Genomic DNA, 13,031 nt, shown 5'->3' with positions numbered 1-13,031 from the left:
ATTTAATTGCTTACAAAAAGAAAATTTCTATTTGTCTTACAGCTGATGATATTTGACAATCTCTTTTTTAACGTACATAAATATTAAATTTTGCTACTTAGGTGCTACTTAAGAAAAAAAATTACTTCCATAAATGGAGTAATACTGAATTTTGCAAAATTAAACAAAAACAGATAACCATAAAATAGAAAAAAATTTAAGGTAGCACTGAATATATTCATTTTGGTTTTTAAGTTTATGGTACATTTTCCAAACCACAAATACTAGTACTTTTCTTATATAACTTGAAATCTTAATTTCTGCTAATCTATACAATGCTATAAAATATTACAATATTCTTATATTTACCAAATTTCTTAATTGAGAAAAATACATTATAATAGAGTTGTGAACTTTCTGAATTTCATAAAGACATAAGTCTCTACTAATATAAAATTTAAATGATCTTATTACATTAATTTCCACTTTATAAAATGATAGCTATGATTTCTAATATATTTTAATATGTATAACATACTGAGAAAGAAATATGGATTTCATATAAATATGTTCCTTGCTTTTTATGATTCTTATGTTTTAAATATAACTATCTTATTTATTTAAAAAGAATGCAATGAAATTAGAAAGAACTTACATTTTAAAAAGTTAATATGGTACTTGCTATAGTTTGCCTGTGTCCCCACTCAAATCTCATCTTGAATTTTAGCTTCCAAAAGTCCCCGTGTTTCACGGGAGGGACTCAATGAGAAGTAATTAAATCATGGGGGCAGATTTTTCTCATTCCATTTTTATGATATTGAATAAGTCTCCTGCAATCTGATAACTTTATAAAGGCCAATTTATCTGCAAATATTACCTTGCCTGCTGCCATGTAAGGTATGCTTTTGCTCCCTCTTCACCTTTATCATGATTGTGAGGTCTCCCCAGTCATGTGGAACTGTGAGTCCACTAAACTTCTTTTCCTTATGAATTACTCTGTCTCAGGTATGTTTTTATTAGCAATGTGAGAAAAGACTAATACAGTATTTTTCCTTTAAAAAGATAATTTATCAAGGTGAATGTCTTAGAGATCTACTGTATAGACTATTTAGAAATACTGTATAGTATATTTAACATTTGAATAATAGTTCTCATGTAGTGTTCTCATCACAAAACATAATAATGAATAAAGAGAGACAGAAAACTTTTTGAAGTGAAGGATATATTCAGCATGGATTATGATAACTTCTCAGGCATAGACTTGCCTCCAAACTCATCAAGTTTTATACATTAAATATGTACATCATTTTGTTTAAAAATCACATATCAATAAAGTCATTTGTAAAAAGACATAATAATTCTGATTATTTCCATTTTTCCTCAAATTTAGAATAAGGCTGCTGCTTTATTGTCCTCAACATGTTATCAAAAATGATTGTACCAATAACAAAGCAAGTAAGTATCTGTAAGTCTTATATATCAACGCCTTCCTACAAATGGAATTTTAAGAAATATTGTACAAAATTGTTTTACCACAAAATTTCTGTGAATGACACTGAACTAGAAAAAAACTATTTTAAAATTCACATGCAACCAAAAATTTTTTTAAAAGCCCAAATAGCCAAGGCAATTCTAAGCAAAAAGAATAAAGCTAGAGGCATCATGCTACCCAACTTCAAACTATACTACAGGGCTACTACAGTAACCAAAACAGCATGGTACTGGTACAAAGACAGACACATAGACTAAAACAGATAGGAAACCCAGAAATAAGACTCAACACCTACAACTATCTGATCTTTGACAAACCTGACAAAAACAAGCAATGGGAAAAGTTTTCCTATTCAGGAAATGTTTCCCTATTAAATAAATGGTGCTGGGATAACTAGCTAGCCATATGCAAAAAATTGAAACTGGACCCCTTCCTTACACCACCTAAAAATTAACTCAAAATGGATTAAAAATTTAAACATAAAACCAAAAACTATAGAAACCCTGGAAGACAACCTAGGCAATACCATTCAGGACATGAGCAAATGTTTCATGATGAAAATACCAAAAGCAATTGCAGCAAAAGAAACGAAAGCAAAAATTGACACATGGGATCTAACTAAATTAAAGAGCTTCTACACAACAAAAGAAACTATCAACAGAGCAAGCAGAAAGGAAGAAAATTTTTACAAACTATGCATCTGATAAAGGTCCAATATCTAGCATCTATGAGCAACTTAAACAAATATACAAGAAAAAAAAAGCCCAATAAAAAGTGGGCAAAGAACATAAACAGACACTTCTCAAAGGAAGACATACATATGACCAGCAATCATATAAAAACAAGCTCAACATCTCTGATCATTAGAGAAATTCAAATGAAAACCACAATGAAATATCATCTCACACCAGCTGGATGAATCCTGTTAAAAAGTCAAAATATCTGGCTGGACACAGTGGCTCATGCCTGTAATCCCAGCACTTTGGGAGGCTGAGGCAGGCAGATCAAGAGGTCAGGAGATCAAGACCATCCTGGTCAACATAGTGAAACCCCATCTTTACTAAAATACAAAAAGTTAGCCAGGTGTGGTGGCACGTGCCTGTAGTCCCAGCTACTTGGGAGGCTGAGGCAGGAGAATTGCTTGAACCAAGGAGGTGGAGGTTACAGTGAGCCGAGATCATGCCACTGCACTTTAGCTTGGCAACAGAGTGAGACTCCATCTCAAAAAAAAAAACAGTCAAAAAATATAACCAAATCTCCTGATTCAAATGCAGAATGGGAATAGTTATCCCTGGCCAGAGATATCACCTCTTGCCACCATCATTATCAGGTAATAAATAACTCATGCATCTTTCCAAACATGCCTTTGTATGATATTTGATAATGGTAGTGACCTACAAATCAGCAAGTCAAAAGGGAACTTGAGGACCAATAGCCCATGTTAGGAGGGTTATCTAAGATATTGGCCAATACATATTGTGTCTCTGATCTTTCAAAACTTCATCTGCAAAAAAGATGATTTCCACCTAGCATGTAAAATTTCAAATGGTGCAGTGACTATACTGAGTATGGATATCCCTGTCTTAAAAATGCCCCCATTCAATGTAAGGGGAACGACCTTACAAGGCCTAGACTAAATCTATCTGGAACCCTCACAAACCACAACTTAGAACTATTCCTTCAAGAAATGGGGCTTTACTTTCTCTGTGGCTCCTGGCTACACTTAATCCTCCCCAAACACTGTAGGGGAACATGCACCATAGTGGTGGCAGTGGTCTGTGACCTATTATTTTTAAACCCAGTTGACATGGCAGTATCATCTGGTGAAATTCCAGTCTCGGTGTTTTTCTGGAGAGTGCATTCTCTAGTGCACACTGAACAAGGAGATCACTTATCTCTATTCTATCAAATGGAGATTTAACAGAGAGAGAGAGTACTAAGGAGGACATGCCCATGACAATCCTATATTAGTAAAACCATGTATGGGGAATTCTATAGGCAGAGGCCTAATCAGGTTCCCAGTATTCCTCTTTTTGAAAGATCAGTACTTAATTCTATTATGATGCAAGAAGGATAAGAGGCAACATTAGAAGAAATAGAGGTCCAACAACAATCCACAAATTGTCTAGCTTCTGTGGAAATGCAAAATAGGTGAACTCTCAATGTCCTTACAATCAAAGTAGGAGGTGCCTGTGTAATCTTAAATGAGACATGCTATTTCTGGATCAATACTTCCAGTCAGGTAGAAGAAAACTTACAGGTGCTTAAGGACAAAATTAGAATTATTAACAGATTGAGAGAAAATTTGGGCTCTGGTCCCAGTTGCGGTTGGCTACAATCCCTTCTTAAGGGTTCTGATCTTATATTTGGACCTGCTTAGCTCCTTTATTAAGATCTTTTTTTCCTTGTACATCTTGTGTTCATGCTCATGCCTTTTATACCAAAGCTATAACTCAAATTATTTCTTCTCACCTAGAGGCTATCAAGCTCTAAATGGTAATGCAAATGGAAACATGTATGAATGCACCTTTCTTCTGAGGATGCTTAGACTGGACCCAGTAAGAACCCTAGCTGCTATTCCCCACACAGTATCCCTCTCCAGCAAGAAACAGCCAGAAGGATCATTGCCTCACCACCTTAACAGCAGTTAGGATCTCCATTCCTGAAGAGAGAATGAGAAGGGAGGAAGAAATGGGTCAGGCAGGCAGTTAGGGTGGGCCCTTGGTAAAACTCCTTTAAAAAAAGAACAGCTTGAAAATCAAACTAAGGGCTCAAATAAGAAACAGCTTGCATCCTTGAATGGAAATGAGCACAGATGAACAAATTACACTCCTTTTGTGGACCCATTTCTCTCTCCTTGGTATGTCTTAATCTCTTTTCACCTATTTTATATATTCCTACATTTCTGTGATTGGCCACTAGCTATCTTCATTTACATAGAGTTAATCATCTCTTCAGCCCCTGATTGGTCTCTGGCCAAAGTGCCAGGCCAAGCTTTCACCTCTGCCTCCAATTGCTTATTTGCACTATCAAACCTCTTTCTGAGTGGTGCTTTATCTAAGATGGTCTGCAAACCAGTCAGCACATTCCTCCCTTCCCAGTTCATAAAATCCTCAGAGGCAGCTTCATAGCTGGCAACCAGTTTTGGGGCCCCCTCTGTTTGCTGAGAGCTTTTCTGTCACTTAATAAATCTTACTGTGCCTTACTCACTCTCTGTTGTCCATGCACCTTATTCTTCTTGTTTGTGGGACAAGAACCCAAAGCTCACCATCAGAGGGGAATGACGGGGGTAAGTAAAGGAGTTGTAACACTCTCTCTCACTCATCGAACTAAAGGATTGAAAAAGCTGCAACAAAAGTAGGAAAATTTATGTCAATAAATTAAAATCAAATGTGAAAATAAGAAAATATTTCTCCCTAGAATTTCACTGAACCTCATTAAGATATTAATCAGGGACCTGCTGCTGCCCTCCACAAGACTGGGACTGTGAGGGGGACGTATGGTGAGGCCTGGTTTGCAGCTGCAGAGCCTGAGGCCACCTCCTGGGGTGGAAGGCTGCATAGAGGTGGCTAATTATAACAGAATACCTAACTGCTGGGGTAACTCAAAGCAAAGAAGTAATCTGAGTGGTGTAGAGTGAATCAGTGAAGATTTCCTTAAAGAGTATCCATGCTGGATGCTCTTCTCAATCGGATCTGGATCTTAAGCCTGGGAGCCAAAGTTTATACAGAAAGATCAAAATGGCTTCAATTCCAGAACACTATGAAGGCAAGAATGTCCTCCTCACAGGAGCTACTGGTTTTCTAGGGAAGGTGCTTCTGGAAAAGTGGCTGAGGTCTTGTCCTAAGGTGAATTCAGTATATGTTTCAATGAAGCAGAAAGCTGGACAGACACCACAAAAGCAAGTGGTGTCAAGCTCTTTGACAGACTGAGAGATGAAAATCCAGCTTTTAGATAGAAAATTATAGCAATCAACAGCGAACTCACCCAACCTAAACAGGCTCTCACTGAAGAAGATAAAGAGGTCATTGTAGCTTCTATCAATATTATATTTCACTGTGTAGCTACAGTAAGGCTTATAAAAATTTAAGAGACACTGTTCAATTAAATATGATTGCAATATGACAGCTTATTCTCCTTGCATAACAAATGAAGAATCCGGAAGTGTTCACGCATGTATCAACAGCACGCCTACTGTAATCGAAAGCCTATTGATGAAGTAGTCTATCTACCACTTGTGGGTCCCAAGAAGCTTATTGATTCTTTAGAGTGGATGGATGACGGCCTAGTAAATAATATCATGCCGAAATTGATAGGAGACAGACCTAATACATACATATACACAAAAGCATTGGCAGAATATGTTGTACAACAAGAAGGAGCAAAGCTAAATGTGGCAATTGCAAGGCCATTGATTGTTGGTGCAACTTGGAAAGAACCTTTGACAGGATGGATTGATAACTTTAATGGACCAAGTGATCTCTTTTGTGGCAGGTAAAGGAGATTTTGAACAATGTACGCTTTCAACAATGCATTAGCATTCAGCATTAGAACATCTATACATATGGTGGTCTAAATGCACAAAATATAAAATATACTTAAGTCATCTCACCTTTTGTCAAGACATTAAACCATCTTAGATCAGAGTGTGAAGTAAATTATAATATATTTTATGTAACATTTTAATGTTTATGCTCATAAGACCTAGTGAACACACTGTGTTATGCCAGCTCAAATCTACAATAGCCACCAAAACCATGACTTAATATATTGAGCCCCAGAAAAAAGGGGTGGGATGGGGACAGGAGTGGGGAAATAGGAACACTGACCAGTATAACTGTACAATTCTGGAACATATTAATTAAACTATGCCTTAACATATAAAGAATTTCTAATTCTAATGTTCAGTGCAATGGAAGACACTTATTTGGACAGTAATACTAGGTAAGATGGTAGATATTTGATTATTTACTGATGCAGAGACATGCACTGTTATTTCCATAGTAACAGCATGGTTAGCCATTTGTAGCACCATTGTAACTACAAGAGGAAAAAATATGGAGTACATAAAAAATATAAATCTACAAAATTAAAAGTTTATTTTGCTATAGTTGGTACCTGAATATAAAAATCCACATTTTCTTAATTCTGCTTTGGAGCAGGACTCTCCTAGGTGTTTGTTTGATTGTTTTTGTTTGTTTGTTTGTTTTCTGAGATGGAGTTCCTCTCTTGTTGCCCAGGCTGGAGTGTAATGGTACAATCTCTGCTCACCACAACCTCCGACTCCCCAGTTCAAGCAATTCTCCTGTCTCAGCCTCTCGAGTAGCTGAGATTACAGGCTCATGACACCACACCCAGCTAATTTTTGCATTTTCAGTAGAGACGGGGTTTCATCATATTGGTCAGGCTGGTCTCAAACTCCTGACCTCAGGTGATCCACCCGCCTCAGCCTCCCAAAGGGCTGGGATTACAGGTGTGAGCCACCGTGCACAGCCCTTTCTTAGGTTTTATAGAATTTGGTTTTCTATTGTTCCACGTTTTATGATGACCATTGTCATTTTTGAAATGTCCTTGGATGATCTCTATAATGTTGTTGTAATAATTAAACAAAATGAGACAATTTATAAGAAAGTATTCTGTACACTGTAAAGAGCTACACAATTTCATCATTCTAATATTTTCAAATCTTGATAATAAAACTTTGGCCCTTCTTTTGTTAGTTCCTAATTTATAATTAGGCTTTGCATTAAAAATAAGTTATTTAGTTTATTTAATTTTGAACCAGAAGCTGATGTCTTTAAAATTTTTTTCCTGGCCAGGCACAGTGGCTCATGCCTGTAATCCTAGCACTTTGGGAGTTTGAAGAGGGTGGATCATTAGGTAAGAGATGGAGACCATCCTGGCCAACATGGTGAAACCCTGTCTTTACTAAAAATGCAAAAATTAGCCAGGCATGGTGGCATGTGCCCATAATCCCAGCTACTCAGAAGGCTGAGGTAGGAGAATTACTTGAACCCAGGAGGCAGAGGTTGCAGTGAGCCAAGATCATGCCATTGCAGTTCAGCCTGGGTGACAGAGTGAGACTCCAGCTCAAAAAAAAAAAAAAATGTCTAAATGTTTAACTCTAGATTTTTTTTTTACACTAGAAAAACTAAAAGTTAATACATAGTTTACATGTAGAATGTAATGGAGGCAGTAAAAAAATGAGGCTATGTGAGACCAGTCTTTTTAGGATAGAAAAAATTTAATTGAATCCCATAGTCCAAAGCCATGTAGATAGTTTCTCAGTTTTTTTCTTGGCAGAGCTGATCTAATGAAGTGGGCTTGAGTTAGCTATTTCTTCACATGATGATTAAGTTTAAAGAGAGTAACATTTTAACATTGCTTTATGTCTTTAAGAATTTTTTAAAAATACAGTTGAATCTTCAGTGTTTAATTATAATTTTTCTGCCACTATTTGAAAAGCATTGATAATTTTATGTGAGTCTTAGAGACATAAAGTTAAATGCTACTTTTATCTATAGTCGTTTTTCTCTGCCTGTTGATGTCAAGACATCTAGTCAACTTTCTCAACTAATAGAAAAACATTATATAAAAATTATTTACTTATTTTTTATACTTAATTATTTGTAACACGGTAGTACACAATAGTGGTTAAGCATCTAGTGTCTGACATGTCCTGCTTGACTTCCAATCATAGCTCGGATATTTACCATTTCTAAAATGAGGTGAATTACTTGTGCTCTCTGCCTCATTTTACCATCTGCAAATTTAAAATTATCATTTTTAATTGGAGTAATTACTATTGGTAATTTGAAGGCTGAATAAGTAGACGCGTGCAAAATAATTAGAAAGATATCTAGCATAAAAAAAATACCCAGTAGGTATTATTTTTAGGGCAACATTTATTTTTTAATTGCAAACACTTGTGTTATGATCATTAGAAAAACACACTGCTGAAGATGAAGAATACACACAGAAAAAACAAATAATATTATTCCTTAGAATAATTTTATTTTCTTTTATTGGACGAAAGGATTTACTTCTCAGACTTGTCTATAACATGTCACACAACTAATATCTATTCCAGCCAATTGTGCACTTTTAACGGTAAAGAAATTTTTGATCACAGATTTTCATTTGATTCTTGTAGTATTTTTCCATAGTTCATTGTTTATTTTGACCTTATTTTCCTGTTTTTGATGTCTAGTATCTCCTGATCAGTATATTGCATTTTCCAGAATATTGTTAGCCAAGGCAAAGACTATATATTTTCTTTTTGATGCTTTGAGAGGTTACTCATTTTAAAGTAAAGAGTTTGGCTTTTCCCAGATGCAATACCATGAAACTTTTCTACACTTGCACTTATTGGCCTTTTGAAAATTATTACTTCAGGTAATGTACAGCAGACACTGGTAACAGTTGAATAATAAAGTAAACACAGAATGATTATAAATAGTAAATTATTTTATGTCTCATAAACCTGGGTTTTAATTTTGGCTCTGTAAATGATTAATTATATTAATAAGGGCAATTATCTGAAGATCTTCATCAATATAACTGTGATTAAATAAACCTAAACTTTAGAATACATGGAAAATAATAGTTTTAAAGTTGATAATATGTATAAATAATAAAACACATTAATAAATAAGTAGAATTAATAACAAAAATAATCATAGATACTTATGATTCTATAGAGCTTTGAATGCCTTTTGTTAAGCAGTTATATAAATTTCTTCAAGCTAAGTAAGTCAACAACCTGTTATCGAAACATCAAAGAGTGTATTATCATCTTGCGACGACCAGAAATAAATTAATATTTAAGATTTTTAAAATATGTATTGAGACCTCACCCTCATTTTATGCATGGATCCTATAGTGATGTGAAAGATTTTATTTTGCAAGCAAACTAACTAATGACTGAAGCCAGGGAAATGGGATTCTTTGATTTCTAAGTCCAAGGAATCAGGCCTGCCTACTCTTTTTTTTATAATAGAAAGAAATAGCATAAGGCCCTTCTCCAACCCATTAAAAAATGGATTTTCTATGGCAAACTGAGGTTCTGCAATCCCAAAGAGAGAAAGTGATGTTGGTTGATTAAGAAAATATATATTCACTACCTATGGAAAATTTCAGATAAGGTAATAGATCAACCATTTGGTAACTAATTTAAAAAACATTTTTTAAAATGTTACTTTTTATCTACAAAACTTAGGGGCCTGACTTCATGGTGGCAGGTTAATTGTTGCTTCCAATTGCCTTGAAATTGCCCCAAATAGCAGAATATTAAAGGAAAAAAAAGTGTAAATTACCTGTCTTCTAAATATTGCATCAGGATTTAGCACCCAGGCACCTCCCTACCCACTGTCCTGTTGCTAATGACAATTTATTAAATAGTAATTATAACTACTCCTACCTTTGCAGCTGCTCTTAGAAAATTCTAGCTAATGTTCTGATTTATCTATCTATTGGTAGATCAACTGATTGATCGATCAGTTTCCTGATAACAGCTCAATGAGAAAGAAACTGTCATTATTCCCAGGTGAGTGAAAGGAGACACGAAGAAGGCAGGCAATATCAGCCTGAAATTGCACAGCTGGTACGTGTTGGAGACAGGCTTCCACTCAGAGTGTGACTCACAGACACTGCAGTCTGCAACACAAACCTCCAAGCTATTCTGCCTACTTTAGCTACAGAGGTTGGGGGATTGGGAGGTGAGAAGAGTAATTTGTTATAGAATTGGTCTGCCAAGGAAACTAGGGAAACGTATGCAATGATATGTTCACAAAACATTTTTATCACAGTGTGCTCTATTTGTCAAGGCACTACAGAGAGGAGATGAGTTCAGAAAAGAATTCACCACTTTGCAAGAAAGAAATATTAAGAGTCCAACATTCTTTTGAACTTTAAGTGTTGGAGGAAGCAACTTTCTTATTCCCAACTTGTTAAAACCAAAACTGAGAAAAACTTTGATCAATAAAAGCAGATTGAAGCCCATCCTTCTGTGGAGAATTAAATTAAAAGGATGATCAATATACCTGCTACCAAAAGCTTTAGGATGCCCCATAATAGAAGTCCATCTAAGTGTGTGGAATGAAGTGTATTCTTTCAATTGGACAAAATTGTTCAGTGAAAAGAGGACAAAGTTATGGCCGTATCATAATACTTGACAAGTTTAAAGTACTTTCAATTAATTTTAGAGAGGGCAAAATGATTAGATTAAATTGACAGTTCTAGGAAGGGGGAGATCCAGCGCTCAGACAGCCGGTCTGACCAGCATGCATTCTCGTGAAATTTCAAAAGTAAAACACGTACCAACATTATGCACGCTACCATAAAAAGAATGAAGATTGTATTACACCTAATTTCACATCAACAACATAATTTGGCAAAAGAGAATAAAATAATGGTTTCAGAAATCTAAGCAAAAGATATTCTGTCTAAGATTTGGTATTCCATCAAAATATCCACCAAGTAAGAAGAGAAATGAAACATTTTCAGATATACTAAGACTCAGAAATTTCACTTCTTTCACAATGTCGCTTAATGAAAAAGTCAAAAGAGAATGAATTCTGTAAGAGAAAAAAAAAAAAATCAATATTCCCAACTAGTTAAAACCAAAACAGAAAATACACCATCCAAAATGCATTCTATTTCAGAGTACGAAGAATAACAGCACTATAATAAAAGCCGTGCACCTCTCCTAGAAAATGACTGTTGACATTGAACAAAATTTTACAAGTTTCTGAGAATAGGTTTTCTGTAAATCAGTAAATTTTCTGAAGTACAGTACAGAGTCTGGGTAGTAGTAGGAATAATAGATGAGCAAATTATTCTTCTGTCAGTGAGAAAAAATAAACACAATTAATAAATCTCATGGGTCTGAGAATCTATAAAAGACAATTCAGATAAAAAAGAAAGCATACACATGACATAATTTTAGTTATTCTCATAATTTAGAAAATGTTGTGAATCTGATCATAATGTTTTTAATATTTAACTGCTAACGGCAGACATTTGCTGAGAAATAATTTTGAATCTTTTTAAATAGGTCTAGTCCTCTAGCTATACTTGTATATTTAACACTTTGTAAATGCTATTATCAGTTTTTAATTATTTAAACAAATCTTGAAACAAAGCATAAGTTACTGTTACAGTTACAGAACAGAATTTTCATATGTAAACCTTAGCAATAGAAAAGGGAAGGTATAGAGAAGTTTGAAGGTAAATAAGAAATTAGTCAATTGAGGATCTTAAGTTGATCTTCAGGTAATAGATCAATATATACAAGATACATTATTTAAAATTAATAATTAATCAAAAATTTATAGAAAACAAAGTCAATATAAATCTATTAACCAAAAATTCTAAAGTACGAAGCAGAAGTCAAATGATCTGTATAATAGAGTGATGTGATTATATTTTATAAGAAAATAACTAAGAATAAGAAAATTAAAGTAGAATACAGTAGGTAAGTGGGATGTTGGGATAGTATATTAGTTTTCTAAGACTGCCACCACAAAGTATCACCAATCAGGGTTTCTCATAATCTCCTTCTCTGGTTCAATAGTTCAGTGATTTTCTGTAACAGTTTATAGAACTCAGGAAACACTTTACTTAAGCTTACAAGGTTATTATAAAGGATATTATAGAAGATACAAATGTACAGCCTGTTTAAGAGGTATATAGAGCCAAGTCCAGAAGGGTCCTAATAGAGTAACTTCTGTCCCTGTGGAGTTGGAGTGCACCACCTTCCTGGCAAGTGAATGTGTTCACCAACCCAGAGGCTCTTTGAATCCAATAGATTAGGAATCTGTGTAGAGGCTTCATTCATGGGAGCATCATGGATTTATTCAATCTCTAACCCTACTCCCCTTGCCAAAGGATGTAGGGGTAGGACTAAATGTTTCTGGCTTCTAATTATGGCTTCGTCTTTCTCGTGACCTGCCCCCACCCTGAAGCTGTCTGGGAGCCCACCAAGAGTGGCCTCATATTAAAAGATTCCTGTCACCCAAGAAATTTCAAGGAACTTAGACAATCTGGGTAAGATGCTTGTATCACTCCCATCACTCAGGAAATTACAAGATTTTTAGGAGTACTGTATAAGCAACCAGGTACAGAGATCAATACACATATCTTACTGTGTCACATACCTGTAATCTTTCCAGCAGATCTTTCTAGCTCAGACATATCCTTGATGTTCTCATCCCAAAATTCTTTGCAACATAAATATGCTGGTAATTTTCCAAGTCTTCAAGTTTTGGTTCTGTTTTGCCAAACAATTCTTCAATTTATCTCTCTCCTCATTCAGTTTGCTGTAAGCAACAAGGAGAAACCAGTACACACCGTCAATACTTTGTTTGGAACTCTTCTTAACTAATTATTCATGTTTACCACTTAGAAGTTCTATTTTTCACAAAACCCTCAGACACAACTCAGCCAAGTTCTTTGCCACTTCATAACCAGAATCACCGTTCCCCCAATTCTCACTATCATGTCTTCATTTCTATCTGAGGCCTCACCACAAGCATCTTTAACATTCATTTATCTACTGATA

At 35.1% G+C, this 13,031-nt stretch overlaps 1 pseudogene; it reads left to right on the top strand.

The window, feature by feature from the left end:
- The first annotated feature begins 5,211 nt into the window (after positions 1-5,211).
- LOC105719967 (fatty acyl-CoA reductase 1-like) lies at positions 5,212-5,969 on the top strand (annotated as a pseudogene).
- Positions 5,970-13,031: the final 7,062 nt, after the last annotated feature.

This window comes from Aotus nancymaae, unplaced genomic scaffold (assembly GCF_030222135.1).
Source record: "Aotus nancymaae isolate 86718 unplaced genomic scaffold, 86718_ANA_hifiasm-v0.15.2.pri h1tg000048l, whole genome shotgun sequence".
Taxonomy (NCBI): domain Eukaryota; kingdom Metazoa; phylum Chordata; class Mammalia; order Primates; family Aotidae; genus Aotus; species Aotus nancymaae.
Note: the sequence above shows the minus strand (reverse complement) of the source record. Positions and strands in the feature narration are given on the sequence as shown.